This window comes from Anguilla rostrata, chromosome 3 (genome assembly GCF_018555375.3).
Source record: "Anguilla rostrata isolate EN2019 chromosome 3, ASM1855537v3, whole genome shotgun sequence".
NCBI classification, from domain to species: Eukaryota; Metazoa; Chordata; class Actinopteri; order Anguilliformes; family Anguillidae; genus Anguilla; species Anguilla rostrata.
Window position 1 is genome coordinate 31,575,814 of NC_057935.1, and position 25,701 is coordinate 31,601,514.

Here is a 25,701-nt window from a genome sequence, read left to right on the forward strand (position 1 = left end):
GATGGTAGCAGACAGAACAGTTTGTGACTGGTGTGGCTGGGGCGATCCTGTTGGCCTTCTCCCTCCATGGTTGGCAGCTCCGTCCTGGTGATGTTCTGGGCTGTTTTCACCACCCTCTGTAGTGCCTTGCAGTTGAGGGTGGTGCAATTGCCATACCAGGCGGTGATGCAGCCGGTCAGGATACACTCAATAGTGCACCTATAGAAGTTGCAGAGTATCCTGGAGTCCATGTTGAGCCTCCTCAGCCTGCGGAGGAAGAAGAGCCGCTGTCTCGCTATCTTGGTGATGGTGTCAGTGTGATGAGTCCAGGTGAGGTCCTCGCTGATGTGGACCCCGAGGAACCTGAAGCTGCTGACTCTCTCCACCATAGTCCCATTGATGTAAACGCATGTCCTTCTCCTTGTCGCTTCCTGTAGTCCACAGTCAGCTCCTTTGTTTTGCTGGCGTCTAAGCCCCCTTGTGGTCGGCACACTGGTGTGCCCAGATTGCTCAACTCAGACATTCTTTGCTCCTGCAACCATACTATGAGTGGAATCAACGAACATTGTATTTTAGCGGTATTAGTACAAAAAACACTACAACCGTATCGCTTGTACCTTTTCTGTCCAAAACCCTTGAGTGAGCAGTGCTTAAACAACTAACCTCTTTTCTCCATCAGAAGAACCTGCTAGACCCTCACCAGTCTGGCTTCCAATCCGAGCCCTGAACAGAGACTGCGCTTCCTGACTGTGACGGAGGCCCTCGCCACTGCAAGAGCCTCACACCTCTCCTCTGTCCTGATCCTTCTTGACCTGTCTGCAGCATTCAACACGGTCAACCACAAAATACTCCTCTCCACCTTGACTGAGATGGGCACTGCTGGGACTGCCCTGTCTTGGTTTGCTTCCTAGCTTGTAGATAGGTCCTACCAGGTCACCTGGATGGGGTCTGCCTCTGCTTCTCATCCCCTTGTTACGGCAGTACCGCAGGGATCTGTACTGGGTCCTCTGATGTTCTCCAAATACACCAAATCTCTTGTTCAGTTATTAATTCACATGGCTTCTTCTATCATTGTTATGCAGATGACACGCAACTCTTCTTTTCTTTCCCCCCCTCGGCCTCACAGGTCGATGATAAGATATTTTCCTGCCTGGCTGACATCTCTACCTGGATGGCCAGCCACCACCTGAAGCTGAGCCTCAACAAAACTGAGCTGCTCTTCTTCCCATACAAGACCTCCTTACTACGTGAGCTCTCAATCACGGTTGATAGCACCACAGTGACTGCCGTTCACTCTGCAAAGAGCCTGGGGGTGGTCCTGGATAACCAACTGGACCTCAAGGAGCACATCAAGGCAACATCACGGTCCTGCAGATTCCTTCTGTACAACATCAGAAGGATTCGACCATACCTGACTACGCACTCTACCCAGCTGCTCGTCCAGGCTACGGTGACCTCCCGCCTTGATTACTCCAACTCTCTCTTTGCAAGCCTGCCAGCTTGTGCCATACAGCCACTACAGATTATTAAAAATGCCGCTGCCTGACTCATCTACAGTCTTCCCAAATTCTCCCACGTCACTCCTCTGCTGCGATCACTCCACTGGCTACTGGTCGCTGCCAGGATCCGGTTCAAAGTTCTGGCCCTCACCTACACTGCAGCCAACAGGACAGCCCCTATCTACTTGCAGGACATGATTCGATCCTATACGCCTGCTCGACCACTCCGCTCAGCAGCAGCAGGGCGCCTTGTACCCACTCCCACCCGAGCAAAGCGATCACAGAGCTTCTCCAACCTAGATCCCCAGTGGTGGAACGAACTCCCTGTCCCTCTTCGAACCTCTCCCTCACTACCCATATTCCGTCGTGGTCTGAAGACTCATCTCTTCAGACTATACCTGGACTAACTACCACCACTCTGTATATTTCACTCTAAATCCACCCCCCCCCCTTTATTCATGACACTCGTTACATGTTCCCCCATCCCAGCACTTTTTGGTAATTTGTATTTGTCCCAATACTGTAGCTTGTTCTTCTGCCTCTACCTTGCAGAGGTTAGGTCAGAATAGTGTTCACTGTGTGACTAAACTGTGTTCTTGGCTAGAAATAGCTGTACAAAATAAGTATTGTACCTTACTGAACCTGTGTTTTGTAGTTGTCCATGACCATGAAATGCACTTTTTGTACGTCACTTTGGATAAAACCGTCTGCCAAATAAATGTAATGTAATGTAACGTACAACAATGCAAAATACCGAGTTTCTGAGTGCCACTATTGTCACGCAGGTTGTCCATTTAACAAGCACCCCCTTCCTGCAGTCTCATCTACAACTATACCCCCCAAGCATAACACATTAGACAATAGTATCCATCAGGTTAAATAAAAATATAATTTTGCCACCAAAAATTTGTATTCCGTCATAGCAACAAATAAACCAACAATAGCGCGAAGGTATGCCAATACAGCAGTGGAGTAGCAAAATAAACAACAGGAAGTTTTATGGAATAACACCATGTCCTTCTACTATCAATATTTGCTATATGAAATCAATACTGTATATAATCTTACCATTGGTTTTACATGCAAAGATGTCCCTTTCAAAATTCTGAGGTCATTTCTTGTCTTGAACAATCTGCTTGAGAAATAAACACATAAATAAGAAGCAGGAGTAGTTATTTACAATGGCTATGTGCAAAACCCCATTGTAGGCCACTGTAACTCCTATCAGTTTGTTCTGATTTGATTGATAACTCCTTATCTTGTAGAGGACAATACAAGCTTTCCAACAGTATATGGAATGTTTTTTTTTTTCTCCAACCACCTCTTTGGAGGACAACTTTTTTTTTTTTTTTTACAGAGTACATGGTTTACACATCATTATGTTTTACATTTGCACATTATCATTTATATTGAAAGTCCTCCTAAAGAACGCAAATTTTCTAATTTCTCTTCTCCATTTTTGTGGTAGGGCCGCAATAAGTTGATTGAATTTTTGTAATGGGCAGACATTTCTGTAAATGTTGATAAATTGTTTGTAAGTCATAATTTTACCTTTGTTGTTCACAATAGCATTTATAAAGATAATGCCATTATCAAACATGTTTTTTCCAAAAAATAAACTTTCTATCTATCAATATATTAGAGTTAAACCATATGATTTGTTGTAAAATGTGTTCTGTATTTTCTGGAGGATAAAACTGGAATTGTAGCCAGCTTTGTATGGCTTCTTTCAAAAAGGAGGACACTAAAAAGTATATCATCATTAATCAATGAGCACTGGGTAGTCTTTATCTGCAGAAAGGGAAAAAAATCCCCTTTGGAACATTGGTTTAGTAATCTACTAGAAAACCAGTTTGAATTTTAAAAAAGTTTCTGAATCAGGCAGTGGCGTCCATAGAGGCACTTCTAGCAAAAGTGCTAGAAGACGAATATTTTTCCAAAACTAACAAAACGCTATTGCCAAATAAAAGTGCTAGAAGACTAATATTTTTACAGTGACCCTTATGTAAACTGAATATAAATGGAAAATTACAGGAGGCTATAAATTCTGTAACTTGTATGCTTAAAGAAACATTACAGAATAAAGACTAATATTTGTTTAAGGGAACGTTGGGGTAACATTCCACAATAACGTTATCATCTAAGAACAGAAAATCATTGTGGTGCCAAGAAGGTCAGGCCGACCCAAGAGCAGGAGATTAAAATCATTGTGGTGCCAAGAAGGACAGATGGCTGGTATTTTAAGAAATGTGTTAAGGGGAGTTGTGGGGTACATTTGTGTATAAAATGAATGTGAAACTGACAATCAAGGTTCAATTCTGCAGAACTGATCCGACTTTGTGCACCTGTGCAAATAAAGTCTAACTTTTCTGAAGAGCTTGCTGCTGTGGTGTCTTTTCCCTCGTGAATTCCCAAATTAATGATTGGACTTCGAATTCTGTCGGTTCCTAGACACGACATTGAACACACAAATTCTAGGCATTTGTAAACAAAATCCAGACAAACTTTATCAAAGGTTTTTTCAAAGTCTGCTATGAAAATTAAGCTGGCTTTCTTTGACGTCTCATTATGCTCTATAATTTCAAGCAATTGTCATATATTGTCCCCCATGTATTGTCACTGTAAAAAGCTTGACTGATCATGGTGGACAATATCAGACAGGACCCTTTCAATACGATAGGCTAAACATTTTGCTAATATTTTAGCATCGCAACACTGTAGTGTAAGAGGCCTCCAATTTTTTAAGTGAACTGGATTTTTATATTGACCGTTGGCCTCTTGTTTTAATAACAGAGAAATTAAACCTTCTTGTTGATTATCAGAGAGTACACCCTTATCATATGAATAATTAAAACATGTAAGTAGCAGATCTTTAATTAGTTCATAAAATGTTTCATACACCTTGATCGGGATGCCATCAAGGCCGGGTGTTTTTCCCTGACTGAAATTACCTAATTGCCAGGAGGAGCTCATCTTCTGTAATTAGGCCTTCGCAGGACTCTTTCTGTGTATCCGAGACTTTAACATGTTTTTTTTTTTTTTTTTTTTTTTTTAAATACATTGCAATATGCATCATCTAGCGGAGTTGGTGGAGATTGAAATGAAAACATCTCTGTTAAATATTTTGCTTCCTCATTCAATATTTCAACCAGGGCAGCAAGAGTTGCACCATTATTTGTAATTCATTTCTGTATATTCTTTTTAGTTGCATTTCTATACTGCAGATGTTTTAAAAGAATTATTACATTTTTCATCCGTTTTAATCCATTTTGCTTTATTTCTATAGTATATATTACTTGATATTTCTTGAATAAGTTCTTCCAGTTCTTTCTGCTTTCCATCTAATTTGTCCAACACATCTATTAATATATTATCAGAGCCATCAACAAGTAATGTAAGCACAATTTCTTTTGTCAGTTTTTTCTCTTTTGATATGAATTGTTTTTGTTTTAATGAAGAGTATTGGATTGAGTGGCCTCTAAATGCACATTTAAATGTATCCCACACAATAAGAGGATGTGCTGATCCTATGTTATGAGAAAAAAAATCTGTAATGAATTCTTTTGTTTTGGTTATTGATATATTGTGATTGAATTTCCAATGTCCACGACCCCGAGGGAATTCAGAAAGTACTAGGCGGAGTGCTAAGAGCTGATGATCTGATCTCAATGTGTCTTCAATCAACACCTTTCTTATTTTAGGTACCATAGAAAAAGAAATAAGAAAATAGTCAATGCAATTTGCTTGATTTTGTCTCCTCCAAGTAGCCTATATTTAGTTCGATCTGGATTTTTAAGTCTCCATATACCTACCAGATCCATTGTATCCATAATATTTAAGATCTCTTTAAATGCATGTGGATGATAATTAGTAGAATGATTTCCTTTACGATCAGTTACAGTGTTTAGAACAGTATTGTAGTCCCCTACCATGATAAGGTGATCATTTGTAGCTTGTAAGCCCAGTATATTATTATAAATATTCTCAAAGAAGTGTGGATCATCATTATTTGGACCATATAAGTTGATAAGACCAATTTGTTTATCATTAATTAATATATTTAGGATGATCCATTTTCCCTGAGAATCTGTTTGACAGGATTGTACCCCAACATCCAGTTTATTTCTGAAAAGAATCATAACTCCTTTAGAGCTTTTTAACCCATGAGAAAAATGGATTGGTCCCCCCCATTCCTTCTCCCAAATAGCTTCATCTGCATGTACTGAATGTGTTTCTTGTAAACAGATAATATGAAATGCCTTATCTTGAGGATGAAAATTGCTTGTCTTTTTTATGGTCTGCTAAACTATTGCAATTGTAACTCCCTATACTAATTTCTCCAATTACCATATTTAGGAACTAAGGTTTAAGATGAAGAGATTCTTTACGCTAGTGGGTAAAATATGGCAATGTGAATATGACATAAAAGAAAGGGAAAAAAGAGATAAAAAGGTCACTGAATTAAGTACATTATCAGTTGTCCCCTGTCCCCTCTCCCAATACCTTCCCCTTCTCACCAATTTGTGTGAACAAAAGAAAAAAGTATGTGATAATACTGCTGGGTTAGGCCCATATGCATTAACATTGTCTATACAATTCAAGACGAGAGACAAGAGAAAATAAGTGTGTGGGCTAAATTAATCAATATAGGTTCCCACCGCACTCGCAAAATCATGCCGTGGGCCTATTCAATTTATTTTATTTTGGCTCAGTTTATTTTCAGAAATAAGTGTCAAACATTGCATGATGAAAAAATAAAAAAAACTTATACTTATAGCCAGTCTGTTACGTTTGGATCTCGGAACCATTGATGTATAATTTATCCACATTTAGGCCCTGTCCACACGTATACGGATTTTTCTGAAAACGTAGTTTTTTCCCCCTCCGTTAAAAAAAATCCTATCCACACCACCGGCGTTTAAAAAAATATCTCCGTCCACAAAACGCTAAAACGATTGCCGCATGCGCAAAACACCAATTGCCATTGTAACTGATGCGCGAGTTGATGTCATGATGTCAGCGTTTTCATAAAGCTCCGTTTTTCTTGTGCACACGAAGACAGAGGAACCGGAGTTTTGAAAAATCTCCACCTTGGAAGGCGTTTTCAAAAAGCTTTGTTTTCAGTGACCTAAAACGCCGTTTTCGTGTGGACGGGAGGCCATTTCATTATTGGGAGAAGTTTGCGCCATCTTTCCACAATCTCCGGTGGATAGTGCTCATTCACTGAGTAAGGCTTGTCTTTTAGTTCGCGTCCTCTGTCTAGGATTGCAATCTTAACCTTAAAGTTAGAAAATTTTGCCACAATCAGGCAAGGTCTGTTGGCATCCTGCTCTTTGAGTCCCATCCGATGCACTCATTCAAATGCCATTTCTTCGGCGGAGGTGACTGCTACTTTAAAATCTTTCTTCAGAAATTCCTTTAATATGCGCTCCGATGATTCAAATGTTTCCCTTTCCTCCTCCTTTATGCCCATGAAGACAAGATTGTCCCGCATGCTCCTACATCGGAGGACTGACATGATACGGTCTGCTTCTGTAAATTCGTCGGTGTTTGATCCTTCTTCTATTTCACTGGAGGTAAGTGCGTCTCGGCCTCATTTTGCATCGGGCTTACTTGGCTCACCATGGCTATGTAGGAGTAGCTGTCGATAAATGCCTCCAGTTCCTCAATATCCTCCGCATTTTTTGCAGCTATATTTTCCAATTTCAAGCACAATTATTTTACTTTGATTTAGATTTTTTTAAAGCTTTTTAGGAGCGTGAAGAAAAATAGGGTGAAAATTCTCACGCTGTCATTGCATAGTAGCCTACTCACTCAATGTTCGTCGATCATGTCATGTCATGTGCTGCAGACAGGAAGCGGCTCCACACTGCCCTTTTAGGAATCCATGAGCTCTCCTGTATATTATTACTATTACTGTGATTTAAAAAGCTGGGCTTAATTCACCTTACCATGCCATGTATATGGAATGTTTCATTTGAATTTTATTACAAAGAGTGAGTGCTCCACATGTCTGAGTGAGTGGTTTCTTCAGCATAGCTTTGTGATTCAACATGATGCTGTAATATACAAGCACTCCTTGCGGCATAATTGTTTTTTTCCATTGGTTTTCGGAAGATTTTACTAATTTTACTACTTTTGCCAACTCATCAGCATGGCTAAAGCAAATTCTTTGGGGAGTGGGTCAGAAAAACATGAATCATGAAGTCTAGCTAGGATATGTATGAACATGTACGTAATGTTGCTTGTAACTTTTCAGTTATTTATGTTGTCACATTTTTGATATTCAGGGTTTCCGCCAGTGTACTGCAAGGCCGCCGGGCCTAAGCATCAGGGAATTTTTTTTTTTTTAAATTTTAAATTATGTATTTTTAAGATGTTTTTTAAACTACAGTTACAGTGGGGCGGCTCGGTTTAAAAGCTCACCAGCGACATCTGTTGGTTAAAACATGAATGCACTGTAGGAAAGCAGGTCTGAGACGAAGGCTGCGTCCCAAATCATTCCCTATTCCCTATATAGTGCACTAGTTTTGGCATCAGCCATTTTGTAGTGTCCCATCTGAGAAACAGAATTGTAGCACACTATATAGTGAACTACTTCTGCCCCACAATGTACTGCAAAATGTAGGGTACACGCTATGTACACTATCCAGAAGCCCACCATCCCACAATACACTGCGGTAGAGCTTTACGGTTTATTTCAACAAAGATGGCGGTTGGAACAAGCGAGCAGTAGCTGCTAATATAAATGCAAGTTGTCCATAGTTTTGTCAAATCATGAATTATATTTGCATATTCGATACAAAAGTGTCACCAATTTTCGTTAGCGTGCCAAGTGTAACATTAACGGTTTTTCTCCAGAGAGCTGCTTGCTAGCTAAGAAGCTAGCTGATCTCGGTACCAGCATTGCAACTCAAGCAAAACGTAATTTTCCGTCCCTGATAAAAGATTTTTGAACAGTATATTGCTATACATTTGGTCGATGCCAATATGAACCAATATTTAACCGAGAATTTCACATATACATGTACAGATTCAAAACGTTCAAAAAATATTTTATCAGGGACCAAAAACAACGTCACTTTTTCGCCACATCAATAACAAACGCAATTTCCGTTATTGTGCGACAGATATTCAAAAGATAGTAGCGGCGCAGGGTGATGACAACAGTGTCCCAAACAGAGACTGTAAAAAATATAGACAACGCTACTGTGACGTCACCCATTGACTTTTCGTGGGTCTATAAAACACGTTTTGAAGCTCAATGGCGGGCGCGGCCATGTTGTCGATTTGGAGCCAAAACCATAGAGTTACGCGGTTCTGTGATTTTTACAATGTGATTGACAGTCTGGTGCGGAAAAGCCCATCAACCTGAACGAACGATTGCGGAACAGCAGAACTTGAGGCTAGCTGACTGTCTGCCGTTGTTTTAAAGCATATTATCAAATGTTTACAGAGTTTAATTTCCATCCATGACTGTACTGTGTCATGTAAGAACGTTAAATGTATGACATTAATAATACAATTATATTCAGTTATCTTCAATTTATGTTTCTCAGCAAAACGAATATGCTTAGCTAGCATATCAGCTTGCCAGTGAGCTAGGTAGGCTATCCGTGGTTAGCTCACGCATTAGCAATATGAACCACAGGGGAAGAACATTGACTACACTGATGGTCAATCAATCAGAGATGTGTAGGCTACTGGTGATTTGACTTGGCTAAGTTTTGTAGGTTTTCGCCACAGTCAGTTAATGAGCCAGTAACTGCTACTAGCTACTCCATCGCCGTTTGTGGTGTTCACTTGCTGGGTGACGCTAGCTAACCGATCGTTTGCAAGTCACTTTCTACCGAATAAAAATTAACACTGTCAGCGGTGATTAACAAATCTACCAAGTATTTTAATAACTGATCTACAGGCGTGTAAATATGACAACGCACTTTGAAGAGCAAGTTTTCCACCTGGTGCATGAAGACAAAAATAATGTACATTGAATTTCTAATTTTTATTAGGTTATTAATATTCTTTTCTTGTAAATCATCAAAACCAATGGAGAAAAGCCAATATACGCAAGGAGCCCCCAGGACCGATTCTGAGAACCACTGTCTTAAATGCCCTTGTCGGTCTCATTAAAGGCTAAAAACATGTTCCTTTCTAAATGCAGTCTTACAAAGATGGTTAATTTAGTTAAATTCTGTGTGTGTGATTTCATCATATGTTGTATGTTATTCAGCAAAAAAACATTGAGACTCTTAATTCGCTTTGTGAAACTGAAAATTTTGCAGCGTTTATCCCAAAATTGGGATTATAGTAGCTTTGTCACATCCATGAAGCATGGCCCAGGTAGACATTTACGGAATGTACACGACTGACAAGCCATCAAACACGTTTGACAGATTGAATGTTTGCCGGTTAGGGTTAGTTAGCTAGTCAAATGGCTTGGTAGCCGAAGTTGCGAACTGTTTTAGCATAGGCTACTGGACTACCAAATATAGCAAGCTGATTACACTTTCTGCCAACTAATTATTTGGTTAAGTAGGCCAAAGGAAATAGTAAAAATGACTCGGCTACCGAAAAAACTTCAGAGGAGGGTTATTTTATGGTCGTCTAGTGCAGCTGTAAATAGCACACGCCATAATGAAATCACTACGAAATGGGATGCCTGCATTTTCTGACTTCGCACAGGTGGACCGTGGTCAGAACCGCAATGTCAAGGCCAAGAGGCGCCACCTCCCATCCCAGTGACCATAGACTGTAGTCCCTACTGTAGCTTAGTCCTCTGCAGTAATCAGGAAGTGACGCAAACTGTACCTCATTGGTCCACAACAAATATTATAACAGTGCCCAAATGACGAAATAAATCATGAAATAAATCACAAAATCATTCATAAGAGGATAAAATACACATATTGTGACTATTTGTTCTTGTGAGAAAAAAAATTGACTTTGTATTTTGACCGCATTTGTACCGTAGACTTACATGGAAACCGGATATGAAAACTGGAGCCAACCGCATTGGCGCTAGTGAGAAACCAGGAACAACAAGACCAGGAAATGAGCTTCAAAAACGAAGTCTGGTTTTGGCCGCTTGGTCTGAGATCAGTGTTCTTTACCCTTATTGTGCGTAGTGACGTTCAACACTTGACTCTTCCAACTATCACAAGCTAACGTTACCTAGCAAGCCACCATTTCTTATTTAGTAGGCTAACTAACCTTGTTACAAACTGCGTTATCACTTCATCTCGTCGGTAAGTAGCCTACATTATTTTTATATTAATTAAGCAGTGTGTAGGTAACGTTAAAATAGTAGCATGAATGTAACGTTCGATATATTGTAACATTAATCGCCATCGAAATAACAACTTCACTTGTTTATTAATAACGTTAGCTTGATGACATTGATGTGCATGACAACGTTGTCATAAAATTTTTCCCGACCGTGAAAACTGCCTGACTTGTTTACATTTTGGACAGATGTGGCTACAGAGTACCCAGATAGCCAACGGATCTGGCCCGAGGCCATTTTTGAGTCGGCACACTCGGCGCACAGTCGCAGTTGTAAACAGACTCGAGTCCAGATCCGGTGGAGTGTCACCTTTTGACTCATTAAAAATCTCATCTGGTTTTTATCTGGAACTGATCTGGGAAACGACCTCCTGTGTGGTGGTGTTGTAACTATTACAACAGAGTTCTATGCCACATTCGTTCACGCAGCGGTTTAGACATGGCAACCGACTGTCTGTTTAAGCAGAGTTGTATTATGCCAGGGGTGTCCAGTCTCCAAAAAGGGCTCGTTTAGCTGGAGGTCTTTGCTTTATTCCAGCACTGTGACACCTGATTCAAGGGATTCTTCAAGACATAGGATCATCGATAAATCGATTCAGGTATCCTAGTTTTTTTAAATATTATTTTAAACCTGCTCCCACGCCAGCCCTTTTCAGATAAAGAATGAACATCCCTATATTATAAAATGTGCCAGTTACAGGGGTGAAAACCAGCTAATTGGTTGTTGCTCATTTTGGAATAAAAACTGTTGCAGTAAAAAGCCATGCATTGTATCACGAAATGCTTGGCAAGTGTAACACTCAATTACTTGTAATATACAGTATGCAGGTCCTGGACCTCTTAATAGGCAAACAGCCACAAAAAAGTAGCAAAGTTTATTACTGACAAAATTGTTTAAGAGTATTTAAGAGGCAAATTGGATACAAAAAAACATGACAATGGTGCCTAGTATCTGAGCAATGCGCTTTGTACTGTCTCTTTAAGATAGATCGGCGTAAGCCTCACACAAATTAGAAAGTGGTTTAAATTGCCGTAATGCCGTATCTCAAGGAGAGTAAAAGTGCACCAGTGCTATCGGTTTACAAAATATAAATTAAAGTTTGACCCATCTGCATCGACACAGTAAGACTAAAGCAGCGGCATACACAGTCTGTAGGCACACAAAAGAAACAACATTACCACAATTAACAATAGTTAAAATCACAGGTCTACAATGTGTGCTCAGAATAAATATCACCAGTATAAGCATAATTCAAATATTATAAAATACAAAAATACAATACATGTACTGCCAATGTATGTTCACATTTAAGGTTGCCACTCACCCCCAATAGAAGGCGACGACAACCCTAACACAACAGCCGTCCGACCCGCGACCAACAGCATTCAGGCACTACAGTTGAACAGTGAGGTATTAGTTACGTTCTAACATTGTATCGCATCATTAGCGTACATGAAACATCGCAAGCCAAAGGAATCAAACATTTGAATTATCACAAAACAAATAAACATAAAATTAAAATACATGTGTAGCGTCAGCTTACGCATACCCTGCCCATCCATCAACATAACCAATTAAGGTTTGTCTGTCTATGAACGGAATGCTTGTTCAGTTCATATAACCATCAAAGAAATATGAGCGATTTCAATTGAAATATTAGTTTAAAAGCGTAGGCTGCAATATGCCCGCCATACACGAGATTCACCAGCAAACACAGCATCTCGGTCAAACAAAAGAGAGAATATGCCTCCATCATGGAAGGCGGATATCATAGGTGCACAGATGTAGCTCACCTTAAGCTGCCTACCTGACACAACGGGATGAATATTAGTTCCGCCTTACTACACAAGTATATACGCCTAAGCAGACACAACTGAACAAACATGACGCTTCGTGACATAAACCCTGCACGATGTTACCCCGTTTTAATAGTCCCAGAAGAATTATTCACAATCGGGGACAACTTGGCTGTGTAGGCTGCTTCGGGAGCCTAATAGTCGGTAAGCTCTTTCTTAAAGTGGGCTAGTGAAAGATGACAGTAGCTGCTTGATGGAACTAACGCTAAGGTTACTGAAATATTACTAGTTTTGGTCGTTGCCAATGAGGTTGTTTACATTGTAAAAACTCAACTTAAATCTCACTACGACGGGACACTTCGATGTGGAGAGATTTGGGCTGCGTTTCCCAGAGTCTCCTTAGCGCTACGTGCGTCGTAAGGTATAGCCTACCTTAAGGTCTTCCTTTAGCTCTCGAGCTGTTTCCCATCGCCTCCTTAGCTAAGGTATACCTTCTGAAAGGTATACCTTTAAAAGGGTGGTCTGAGGCACTCGTAAGCTGTCCCTTTGCGACGCGCTCCGCTCATCCTGTCAGTTTTAACCTTATTATGCCAACATTTTGCTTTTCAAATCGACAGTTGTAGGCTACTACAGTGCGCATCTAGTAGAACATCTGCATGCGAAAATGACATACAATTTAATATTAACTTTACGAAAATTAATTATCCAGTCAACGTTTCTGTGCATAGCACGTCATGAGAATGTTGTAGTTTCACCTGTCTATTCCCATCATGATGGTAATTAAGTACAGGGCCTCTCCATAATACTAATCCAGTTTGTGGAAAAAATAAATACGTTTTTTTTTTTATATATGTAGTGGAGCTAACTGAGGATATGGATTTTCTGACTGCATACCCTGTAGAAATTAGTTCGTTTGTGTGTGAGTCAATGATCACACTGACTTGGAACAAACCGCAGTTTTATTAAAAATATAAAACCAGTGTGAGCAAAGCCAACGTGGAGTGAGCCTACTTGCATGACCGAACTAGAGGGAACTAGAGCACGTTGATTGGCCTAGCCATAAACACTCATACAGGTACGGTGGCTCATAATGAATAAACATAGCCAAATGATCTACATCCCCTTCCTTTAGCTCACGCCTCCTATATAAAACAAAGTAGCACTGGGTAAATATCAACCTTACCGACCATTTCTTTTTTATCATGTTGTTTTCCGATTTTCGGTAAACAACCCAATAATGATATTCTTGGTTAAACTTAAGACTATCCAACAGCAAACCAAGGCGGATGAACATATCACTTTAACAGGTAGGCCTACTCATAAGGCATACCCGGTATAGAATTAATCATGATCAATTTCCACAGACTCACTTTTGCCTTTTATCTACGATCATTTTTGCACTGCAACGTCCACGGGAATCAGTGGATATGCTGCTACAGTTGCCGATATATATTGTGTGACAAAAACAAATTAACATTAGAACTTTGTTTCAATAAGAACAAAATAATTCACCCATATGTAGCCAATATCCTTTTTACTGGGCTTCCAAGAAGTCTGAGACTATGGCTTATAATTCCCGATTGATGCTCTTTATTTTATCTTTTGTAGCCTATATGTACGTATTTATTGAAACTATCACAAGGTCTCGTCTTGGCTCTTAAAGAGATTAGCAGATGATCTTTAGTAGGTATAGCTTCCTCTTCTGCAATATTAGATTGATGTAAAATGATTATGACAACACTTGTTATATTAAAACGTCATTCATAAGCCTTTACAAGTGAGACAATCGATTCGCTTGGCATCGATTGATAAACTTTTCAGCACCACAGTGAAGGCCAGCTCCAACTTACGATGTACCTTTGGAAGTGTCCCTTAAGGGAACTGTTAAGGTATAGTCTGGGAAACACTCGTAAAAAAGCGATTTCCCTTTTAAAGGTATACCTTAGAAACCTTAAAACGTAAAACGTTAAGGTACATCGAAACTCGGAAACGCAGCCTTGGACAATTACAGGATCAGAGAATTGACTTGTAAAAACACTCCGTCTTTAGGACTGGAGTAATATCTTTTAATGAGTGATTCAATTCAATTAAATATTTTAGCACTTGTGCGGTTATAGTCGATCTTAGCGCATCAACTGCTGCAGTTCACACTTGTATTAGAGCTCCCTCTACTGGATAATTCTAGTAAATAGCTATTACAACGTTCGAACAGACAAGTACAGATAAATAATCAATGTTTTTTTTGTTTATTATACTTATTTAAAAATCGGGACACATCGGCTGCATAACTGCCAATCGTGATGTCGTCAAAAAAGTCAAATAATGGCCGATATAACCGTCGGGCTCTAAATTTTATATTATTTGTAGATAGACCACATGGACCTACCACAGTCGTGCGGCTTTGTCTATTAAACTAGAATTGCTGTGCTGTAACTTATTTATATGTTCACCATCTCACTTCACCTATGTACGTGTTGACTGCATTTGCACATCAGTAGGTGTTCCCACACACAGATATTCTCATTACTTGAATTTCCTAATATTAGAAAATTAAAGTGCACTGTTAGTAATGTACCAATATATTGTTACAATATATAGTCTTCTCAGTAATGTTTACAGCTTTTGAAGTTTTTACACCATAGGCAACTTCAAGAAACTTTAAAGTACTCCCAGTACGTTATACCTCACTATTGCATGGGGCTGGAGTGTTCCCCACAAGTTGACCTTCTTATTTGTGAAGAGCTCAAAACACATGGTAAACATGTTTGAAAATGTTGACATTATAAAATGAGGGGTGACAATTCAAATATTCCAGTCAGGTTGTGCGTTTTTAGACTTTGATGTTACCGACTTAAGCTGTTTTCTACACACAAGTCTTTTTTGTTTATGCGGTAGTGATGGACTGGCGGAGAGATGGTTTAGTGCTGAGCCAACTTATTATTTTCAAAGCTAACAACTTGAGTGATAACTGGCTAAATAATCCCAAGTAACAGTCTGGAAACAGTCTGCAGACAGGTATAAAGGGTTCATCCATCAGAGGATTCTAGATTCCAGAAATGCTCTTTCCTTTGAGCATCCCAGGTGGAAGTGATTGCTAATTGATAATTAGAAAGCTTTTGATTTTCTGGATCAGATATGTTCCAGCAGGAAGAGATCTAAAACATGCAATGAGAAACACTTATACTGAGGACTGCTGAAAGTAGTAGTGTGCCAATACTATAATGTCAGAAATGCAATGTAATTTGCCAGTTTTCAAGCCCAGTTGTTGAAGAAGAGGTAGCACTCATTCGAAGTCATGCAGGTAAATTTACGAAATTGGTAGGTTTGCCAAGATATGTGATGGGGGGGGGGGGGGGAGTAACAGGCTTGGGGTATGTGAAACATAAGATCTGACTGAGTCCTAAGGTGTTGTATGCATAATAAACTGTGGTGCATTGCAATGGTTTCATCACTTTTGTACTTGTTGGTGGTTGTGTGGATTTGTATGTATCTGTGTTCCAACATGCTGATATCCAGATTATATTTCTTTTTTCAGGTTATATATGATGCATTTTGTCCTATTCAACATTGCTTGTATCAACTATACAAAAGGGACTGACTGCATAACCATGTGAGCTAGATACATTTATCACAGACCGTACTGTTCCAACTAGGGCTGTCATGATATCACATTTTCATAAAATGATGATCTTGGAACAACATATCATGATAACAATATTATCAACATCTACAGTAATAGTAAACAAACTTTAAAAAAGTGTGCTATCACTCAACATTAACATTTAACTTAGTGTTGAAGCATATATCAATAATATTCCTGACAGATTATAAACATTCATAGTTAATACAATCTGTCAATTAGTTTTTCTTCGCTTTTCTAAAGGACATAAACAGTGAACTGCACGCAACCTGCTTGTCTTGTCATTGTAAAGGAATAAAGACAGAAGTATGTTGGTCTGAGAAATCAATTTGCAGTGCTACTAGTTTTATTTTACAGTTAAAAATGAAATGCTTTCAATGTCCGGCTTTTAGTCACTTCACGTGTAGTTGCACTGTCTACAATGTTTGGCTTAATTACCTCAATGCCCAGATGGCAAGAGACTCTGGATTTTGGCCAATTCTAGCTATCTGTGACTCTCTTGTAACATCACGAACACTTCATTTGCAGTCAGTTTTCACTTCATCATTGTCAATCTTTGAATTACTTTGCACAATTTTATATGACTGGATTGTAGCTAGCTAACAGAATATGCCGTATGACTAGCAAAAGTCATACAGCAGACAAATAACTAAAAAAAAAAAAATCTAATGGTGCTGCCAGTTAGTAGGCAACATAAACGCGTTCAAAATGATCAAAGCATACAGGCAAGATGACAGTCAATTTGAACGTCCATTGCCATTTCACAAGTGTTTATAGCTATTTCCTTATGAAATACTGATATTCAAATATACATTACATTACATTACATTCATTTGGCAGACGCTTTTATCCAAAGCGACGTACAAGAAGTGCATTTTCATGATCGTAGACAACTGCTGAACACGGGTTCAGTAAGGTACAATGACTTATTTTGTACAGCTATTTCTAGCTGAGAACAATGAACACTATCCTGGTCTAACATCTGCAAAGCCAAACTAGGCAGAAGATTAAGCTAGAGTATTAGGACAAATACAATTTACCAAGAAGTGCAGGGATGGGGCAACATGTAACAAGTGACAAGGATATATATATATATATATATATATATATATATATATATATATATATATACACAGCATGGTGGTGGTTATTCTAGGTATAGTCTGAAGAGATGAGTCTTCAGGCCACGGCGGAAGATGGATAGTGAGGGGGAGGTTCGGAGAGGGACGGGGAGTTCGTTCCACCACTGGGGAGCTAGGGTGGAGAAGCTCTGTGATCCCTTTGGGCGGGTGGGAGGGGTTACAAGACGCCCTGCTGCTGCAGAGCGGAGTGGTCGAGCAGGCACATAGAATTGAGTCATGTCCTGCAAGTAGATGGGGGCTGTCCTGTTGGCGGCAGTGTAGGCAAGGGTCAGGGCTTTGAATATTCAAATATAAGGTGTTCCCACAAGATACAGATCTTATGCACAGAAGACGGATCTCGTATCTATCTTGTGCAAACAGGATAATGTCTTGTGCACACAATATTTAAAAAAAAATTTTTTCAAGACTTCGGGAGCTCCGTAGTTACAACTTGTATTATGAGCACGTAACAAGTGTCAGCTCATATTCAAACCAAGGACCTAATATGCATCATGCATATAAAGTTACTTATAATTTGATTTGTGACACGTGTGAACAATTTATGAGATTGTAAATTAAAGCTGATCCTGCATTTCACATTGAGGACTTCAGATTAGGAGTAAGTATAACTCACGTTTTAAATTCTAAACCCGATTGGTTGTGAGACAATGAGAGATTCACTTTCAATGGTCGAGTCAATCAATTATGACAGTGGCGCATGTGATCATAATCATGTGATGTAATAAAGTGTCAGCCAGATGATTTTGTAGTTGACAATGGGTGCTGAGGTTGACAGGATACCATATTAAAGGAAGTTGTCCAGTGAAGGTTCTTCAAGCAAATCACACAGCAAGGTTGCCTCTACCCACCACTGCACTGTGTGTGAAGACATCAGAATATCAGATGCATGTCACTCAGGTGAGTGTATGAAATCAATGAGCTGTCCATTACATGTAAAAAGCACAGTTTCACAACTTAATGATTTCTGATACAAGGTGTATGCATTATCTCTGCATATGTCCAGTGCCCATCTGAATAAAATCAACACGAGGAACAAGGCATCCATATCTAAACAGAGATCAGCGCTAGGGGTCACTCCATATTGATGAGCAAGGTGCCAGAGTGCGACCATTTTGGTCGCACATGCGACCAAAAGTCTGTCAAGTGCGACTAAACATTTTCATTGGTCGCACCGGTGCGCCTGACATTTAGCAGGTCTGTCTCTGTGTGTGTATATGTGTGGCGTTATTTTTTTCCTACCCGCATTCTGCGAAGACCCGCCTCTACTCTGCCTCTGATTGGCTCTGACCGTGATATTCTTCTTCGATGAATGTGGGTGGGGGAAAAAAAAGGAATGTGTGTATTAGTGATGCGCGGATCACAGTTACATCTGCGGGAACCGCGGTTAATCCGCTGATCGGGCGGCCGAGTCATAAAAATTAACATTATGATTAAAAGCGGATGGTTTGAGTGGGTGAAATCATTAAGGAGGAAAATATTAATGACATTCTCTAAAATGTGAACATATATTAAGCTCAATTTTTCGTCAGGCACGAATTAGCAGACTAGACTCTCAGTGCGCAAATTGCGGCGTCCATTTGTCTTAAGCAGAAATGGAGGCAAAAAAGATCCGAGAGAAAATTAAAAAAGGAGAATTTAGAAAAAAAGGAAGGGTAGAAAAGTTCCGTGTGGGAGCGATTTAGTGAAATACTTAACCATGACGAGTCAAGTGCTGGGTATGTCTGCGAAATAATGAGAAATAACGGTAATGTGTGATCGGGCATTAGGGCCACATTGAGGGGGAAAAAAATCAGATTTCGAGAATAACGTGGTAATATTACGAGAATAACATTGTAATATTACAAGAATAAAGTCTTAATTTTACGAGAAAAAAAAGTCATAATATTACGAGAATAAAGTCGTAATTTTAGGCTACGCGGGGAATATCAGAAGAGCAGCCTGTCGCCTGCATTAAAATGAGGAACGTGGAGCATCTTGTGAAGTTATTCTTTAGTAGGCTATAGGTTTCACAAATAACGAGAGCCTACTTAATCTTTTAGCACATCACCACATTATCATAAGAGGACTTTGAAAAAATTGTGTAAGAAACTTTTCTATTCCGAAAAAAGAACCACACGGACTTGGAGGAAATTTCAGGCTCAGGCTGCCATTAGACTGTCCTCTCGCCCGTTTTGTTGGTTGCTGGTAATATATTTTCCTAAAAATAATGTTTTTTCCTCAAAATTTAACGATTTTATTCACGTACTATTATGATTTTTTCTCGTGAAATTACGACTTTATTCTCGTAATATTACGACTTTTTTTCTTGAAATATTATGACTATATTATTCTCATTAAATTATGACTTTATTCTCGTACTATTATGACTTTTTTTCTCAATTACGACTTTATTCTCGTAATATTACAACCTTATTCTCAAATCTCCGTCGTAGGGGTGCGGGTCTCTAAATAGAGGGTATGACATCACTTTTCCACTGGTATACGCCCCCTCAGTTGGGACTGAGTGGCTAAACATGCTGCCACATGGATGCCTTTAGTATAGGAAACTGCAAAACCGGGAGTAAAACAAACGATTATCTGCTTAAATTAAAGGCAGTTGGACTCGACGGGTGATCCTTACAACCAGAGGTGGGTAGAGTAGCCAAAAACTGTACTCAAGTAAAAGTATTGTTACTTTAAAATAATAATGACTCAAGTAGAAGTAAAAGTAGTCATCCAAATAATTACTTGAGTAAGAGTAAAAAAGTATCTTGTGAAAATACCACTCAAGTACTGAGTTACTTCATACTGATTTAATGTTGAAATAAGCAGAGCAAGATGAACGTAAAAATCCAAATGTCCAAAATATAAAATTGTAAATGCTTGTCCAATAGAAATAAACAAAATATAAAATAGCCACGTGCAAATTCAAATATGGCCTAAATCATATCCCTTTAAATAAAACAATACACAGGAGGTTCGTCAGAAGAGGAGGATTTTCGCTTTCTGTTGTACTCTATTAAGTCTGTATACCTCATCAGTTTCTTGGGGTGAACCCTCCGTTGACAAAAAATATCAATGAGGCTACAGGGGATTTATCTTTATAAGCCTATATTTATCCAAAATAGACTCATCATCACAACAAAGAGGAGCCTGCTCAAATTCAAACAGAAACTTTATATGTGGAGAACATAATGCTTTGTCACACCATTATTGTACCTTATGATGCACTTATCCACAATATTCCAAAGTCCCATGATGCCTTGCGCGGAATATGTACAGAACTTCCGGTTTAGCGTAAACAAACTTATGTATGCTATGCAATGTTCCAGCGCTCACGTCATGACTGTTGCATGCTTCACAAAAACTATTACACTACTAACTAACGCTTACCTTACAGTGTGAAATATCCACATTAATACCAGTAACCTATTTAAACACACTCAATTTCAAAAATAACGTATATAACCGAAGTATTTTGAGCAATAATAGCCTACTTACATAGCAATGATGAAATCTTATCTGTGTTCAGTAGATGGAGACAGAGACAGTAAATCAACAATACAGTTCAATCCGCTTCTGATTTGCTCCAGAAAACAATGTCAGCTAGGTCTATCAGCAAACATGCGGCTTAGCTATGCCCAGAAGTCCTCAATAATAATAGTATTTCCCAAGAAATTACTAATAATAGTTGACCACGTTTCATGCTGCGTCTTTTACTGCCACCACAGAGTGAATGCATAAGTGAATGCGATGATAAAAAAAATTTGGTTACGGTGACCTAAAAAACGCTATTCCAAAAGCAGAATTAGACATGTTATACATCGTTAGAAAGCTTATACTCTCACCTACTGAATAAATGAATTGTCAATCAAGCCAGACTGTACTAAAAAGGGCGACACCGCTGTAAACAACGCCTGTGGTATTAGGCACAGCTATTTTGGAAGGTACCGAGGCAAATGCGCGTATATTTCACAAACGGATTGTCCAAGACAATAAATGACCACTCAGTCAAATAGTTAGCTATCCACAGCCAAAACTAACCTACAACTTACCGCCACATATTTTCTCAAGTTCGAAGTTGAGTTCTTGTAGGCTGAAATGTCCACATTTCTAGGCAGACAAAGAAGGCAGCGCATAATGTAACTACTGTTTTTGGTAGTCTGTAAGTAAAACATAGTTTGAACGTGAGGCCAGGGGTGTTCTGCCTCCTACGAATCACCCGCCGTTGTTTCAGCCATTGTTGTCGCCCACTCATCCTTCTGTGTGCTGTGACTGGCTACGTTTGATTGGTGAAACGGAGTCATTTGGGGCTGTGACAGAGCCAAAGCAAAGACCAGTCAGCCTCTTTGGCTGAAGTCTCTCTGAGAGAATGAAACAAACAGAACGTGCATTGAATAAAAAATGGATAAAAAATAAAAGTAACGAGCGGTATGTAGCCGAATATAACGGAGTAAAAGTAACATTTTTTCTTCGCAAATATACTCGAGTAAAAGTGAAAAGTATGTTGCATTAAAACTACTCTTACAAGTACAATTTATTCAAAAAGTTACTTAAGTAAATGTAACGGAGTAAATATAACGCATTACTACCCACCTCTGCTTACAACTTACCAAAGAACCAGTGGTCCATGGACATTCAACAAGAAATCGGAGCTATCTTTTTACAGACTGCCGAAAGCTAAAAAAAGAGAAGCAAATTAATCGCTGCCATTTGCAGAAACAGCTCGAATCCAGGCACCTAAACGTGGATTTGCGGTTGTTATTTTGTGTCAGGAATGTTGGATTTTTGGGTAAAATCATACCTTAATAATTTATATGCTTGGCTAGCTAATAGCCTACTATCTAACCAATGATAGGTTTCAACAATTAAGTTCCTTCCTGTGTCTTAACCTCATCTGAACACACATTCACACACGCATATTCTGTAACTGCTTCCTATTGTTAGAGGCAAATGGCTACAATCAATCACCGTTTGTAAGAATATACAATTCAATCACTGTTTGTAAGGATATACAATAGCCACAGATCAAAGGGGTGTCACCGGCAGCAGGCCATTTGGGTGTCTTCTCAACACCATCCCCCCTTTGTTTGTAGAACACAAGGCTCATCATCATGGGTGTTTTTTAATAAATGCTGACAAAAACTTTACAGTTACATATAAATGAAAGATGCTAAATATTTAATTGATGAGTAGTCAATACAGTAGCCTACATAACTTTAGGCTTGATTTTACCCAAAAATCCAACATAGCTACCTGACACAAAATGACAACCGCAAATCCACGTTTCAGTGCCTGGATTCCAGTTGTTTCTGCGAATTGCAGCAATCCATTTGCTTCTCTTTTCTTTAGCTTTCGGCAGTCTGTAAAAAAGATAGCTCCGATTTCTTGGTGAATCTATTTGTACAGTCAACAGCTCTCATTTTAGATGTGTTTTTTGTGTTTTCACGGCATTCAAGCTGAACGCTAACGCTATCACTCAGTAGTAGTTTCTGCCACTCAGTGGGTGTAACCGCAGTGACGTCCACCTACTGTGACGTCATGTGCATACCCTCTATTCAACAGAGAGAGCTTGTTGAGCTGCTAATTAGTAGAATCAAGGGTGCCAAATTAGGGTTTAAATGAAAACCTACAGCATGGCAGAACTCCAGGAACACGGTCGGGCAGCCCCGCTTTACATTAAAGTACCAAACCAAAATGGGTTGCACAAACATACAAACTAGCTTTTACACGGAATAGTAAGCTACTAAACGTTACAAGTACCCCTAATTATGAGTAAATAAAACGAAACCATGTCCAATTTTGTTTGAAGGAGGCTAGCTAAATAACCATACCCGTTATTTTGAAATTCTGTAGCCATTCGGTTGTCACGAGGAGACATCCAAATGAATTGTAACCGCTAGTCGAAACCTTCTCCAGAAAACAGTTTTACTTTATGTGGGCTACATTCCATGTGTTTCCATGCAGTTTCATAAAATTTTTAAAGCACGGTCAAAATCTACTAGCTACAGGCATACCCATGACGGCTCTAAAATCCAAAACGGCGCTATAACGATTTTACAAACTTTATCACGAAACTTACGTATAACCAGTGCAACACAGTCCAGGGCAGGTTAGAATGACAGCAAGTCAGCGGGGAAGGCCATTTATTTAATGTTGTGGTCAGACGTTTACCATAGTTGAGACGAGACTGCTTTTTTGAAAATCCATCCATGCATAAGGCATTTAAATTCGCTTTGTTATGGCTAGGACTCCTCTTTCGTCTCATCTTCACTTAGCTAGTACCATAGACTCTAGAGGACATTAAAATTTTACCGCCAAAAGCTGCACACTAGATCATCACATAGTAAAAAGACACGTGACAACAAGATGCATATCTCCCAGAAACCTCTTTGCATGTCTGAAAAGACAAGACTTCTGCCAAAATAAAGTACCACAAATATAAATTACGTTTTTGCAATACATAAGTTCTGACATGCTATTATAAAATTAAAAAGTCCATTACCATGAATGTGATTTTTTAAAGAAAGGGCTATATAAAACACAAATGATTTGTATATGTAGCCTAGTCGTTCATATTTTATGCGCCAAATCCACGCTTGGCTGACAGATAGGTAGTTTACAAACTTCATACGTTTTCGATTCAATAGCCTAATGGGCAAAAACACATTTCTCTACAGTGCAGCAGTAGCCTACAGTGGAATAATCTTCCCACAAATCTGAAATTGCGTGTTTCACAGAGCACGTTTAAAGTGGCCTAAAAGAAATCGTTAAAGTACCATGTAGCAATTTAAATTTTAAATTTTATGACCAAGAAAGCATGAGCATGTTCACATAGCTGCCCCGCCGCCTGCTAATTATACGCTTACTGTCTTGTTGTTTTGCTTTTATCTTGTAGTGTGTTAAGTGTTATAGCCTACTAGAGGACCGCAATGGAAATAAGCCTTCGGACTTTATTGTGTTTTCATCCTCGGTGATTTTTAATGTAGGCTATGTAATGACTGCAGTGCAGTGTTATGTGTTTTTTAATCATCAAATTAATTCATTCATTGACCCTCCCCCTTACAGCGCTTTGTGCTGGCCAGTCGAAAAACGTGGGCACTCCTAGTAGGAATATTTCATATTACTTTTTTTTCACAGACGCAACGAGAAAGAACCCTGTGTCAAGGGCCGCCAGTGAGAAAGAAGTAGAGGGCTACACAATTCGCTGGCTGAATTACTCAAGCGACCGAGGAGATGGACGAAGGAATAGGAATAGGGAGTTTAGGCGTAACCAGAATTAAACCATATTAATCAACTTATTTCTTTTTAGATTTGTTGTTAAATATTAACCAGCAGATATAATAAACATTATTATTGTTATTGCATTTTTGTTATTGTCATTATTGGTATTATAGTTTTTCTTATTAACAATACACAAATAAATTTCTTCACTCTTACTCTTGACTGACAGTTAAGATATAAGCAGCATCGCTTTCCCCCGATGTTAAGTGCAAGCAGTGTGAAATCGGATAGTCTACTTAAGCTAGTAAACCTACATAAAATCTTAGTGAGATATTTAAATTTAAATTTAAAAACCTTGATATTATTTATTTTAATTTTATTTTTTTGTTGTTGTTGAAATGTGCCCAGCATTCCAAGGCTGTAAGAATCAGTAGCCAATCAGAACTTTTTTCAAGTTTTTTGTAGAGTGCAAAAACTTTGATATTATTTATTTAAATTTAATTTAATTTATTTTGTTGTTGTTGAAACCACAGCATTCCAAGACTGTACATTGTTGTCAGATTCTTTGTAAGACTGCTATGCTGTAAATAGTTGTTGATTTTTTAAAATGTGTGTTGAACAAATGACTTATTTATAACAACATTCACATTACGTAGTCATATTTACAAATCTCCAGTCAGCTTTTAGCACTGACTTAATGTAGGGCCCTATGGAATCTGTGTTATAGCTTTTGTAAATTCTCAATTCCGCGATTCCGTCCGTTATTCTGTTATCACAGAAACTATAGGGCCCTACCTTAATGCTGCCATCAGTCTGTCGCTGGCCTGCACCGGGCCCCCATCAAAAAGACACTTGGCTGCCGGCCCACACTGGGCCGCTGGGCCCTGTCAAAAGATACTTGCCACCGGGCCTAACAACTTTTCTGGGGGAAACCCTGATATTGCTATATGTTCGCATTGGTTGTGAGAGACAACTGTTAGCCACTGTGTGCTGATAAGTGCTAGATTAACATAATAGTAATATGATCATTATAGTAATATGTCATCCCATTCCCATGCAACAAAAGACTACATACTCTAGAGTACAGAAAAACATACAAGTAAATTATTACATATTTTGCTATGTGTACTACTAGAGATGGTGCCAAATACAAATA

At 39.0% G+C, this 25,701-nt stretch overlaps 2 long non-coding RNA genes across 3 annotated transcripts; one reads left to right on the plus strand and one right to left on the minus strand.

Annotated features, from left to right (window-relative positions):
* The first annotated feature begins 6,470 nt into the window (after nucleotides 1-6,470).
* Nucleotides 6,471-24,688, plus strand: LOC135250632 (uncharacterized). Of its 2 annotated transcripts, none has more exons than XR_010328963.1 (3): nucleotides 6,471-6,859; nucleotides 6,956-7,054; nucleotides 24,462-24,688. It is a non-coding gene; the product is annotated as an uncharacterized LOC135250632 (long non-coding RNA). The 2 variants fall into 2 exon arrangements; XR_010328964.1 differs by having other exon boundaries at nucleotides 6,471-6,705.
* On the minus strand, nucleotides 11,604-12,780 carry LOC135250631 (uncharacterized). Its single transcript, XR_010328962.1, has 2 exons — nucleotides 12,314-12,780; nucleotides 11,604-12,156 (listed from the first exon to the last, which is right to left on the minus strand). It is a non-coding gene; the product is annotated as an uncharacterized LOC135250631 (long non-coding RNA).
* Nucleotides 24,689-25,701: the final 1,013 nt, after the last annotated feature.